Here is a 1,050-nt window from a genome sequence, read left to right as displayed (position 1 = left end):
AACGGCGTGGAGTAAGATGGTCGGAAGAAAGGAGAAGAGGAAGGAGGAGAGGAGGAGGAGAAGGAGAGGGTAGGAACAATCCTTCCTAAGCCTGCTCTTGGCCCGAAGAAAGGAGGGCGACAGCTACGGCGGCGGTGCCGAAGCCGCCTATATCAGCTGCCGTCACCGTAACGTGTCTGAAGGACTCGTACAAAGAGTTCATGGATGAGGCCAGGCGCCGGATCAAGCCGGCGGACGTGGGCATACCGGGGGCCCTAAAGATCCGGACGGCCCGAACCGGGGCTTTAGTTATTGAGGTTCCTGGCCTCAACGCTGGGGCTTCCGCCGACTGGCTTGCGGAGGAGCTCCGCAAGCTGGCAGCGGAAAAGGGTCCCGACTATCGCATCGCAGAGACCGGTGAAGATCGCAATGTTGCGAATCACCGGTCTGGTTGCGACGGTCGGGGACGATGAGGTGGCGGCCGCTGTGGATCCCGTGGGGGGATGCCCGCCTGCGGAAGTTTTCGTGGGTGAACTTAGCCTCACCCAGCGGGAGACGGCCACGACAGTGGCGCTCGCGGTGGCCAGTAAAGCTGCCAAGGCGGGGTGGGTCCAGGTTGGCTGGAGCCGAACCAGGGTGATGGTGCTGCCCGCCCGCGCGGAGTTCTGTTTCAGATGCCTGAAGCAAGGACACGTGCGCGGGCGGTGTGGGATCGCCGTCGACCGCAACGATAATTGTTATCGTTGCGGTACCCTTGGCCACTGCGCCAAACAGTGTCAGGCGGCGGCGGTACGCTGCCCAGTATGCGCAGATTTAGGCAGGAAAGCCGACCATAAAGTCAGTGGACCTGCCTGTTAGCATCTCACGGGCCGGGAGAGACGGGCTCCTGGACGCCATCTTTCCGAGGGCGGAAGGGGGCCCCCTAGTGATCCCTTCCCCAGAGATGGGGCAGGGACACTGGGACGAAGGCCTGGAGGTCACTCCAGAGGAGCTCGCCAAGTACCGGAGAAAGCTCGGAGGTAAGGGCAAAGCCCTTGGCCCCGATGCGATTCCGGGCTGCGCTTGGGCTCT

Source organism: Harpegnathos saltator, unplaced genomic scaffold (genome assembly GCF_003227715.2).
Source record: "Harpegnathos saltator strain DR-91 unplaced genomic scaffold, Hsal_v8.6 scaffold190, whole genome shotgun sequence".
NCBI classification, from domain to species: Eukaryota; Metazoa; Arthropoda; class Insecta; order Hymenoptera; family Formicidae; genus Harpegnathos; species Harpegnathos saltator.
Note: the sequence above shows the minus strand (reverse complement) of the source record.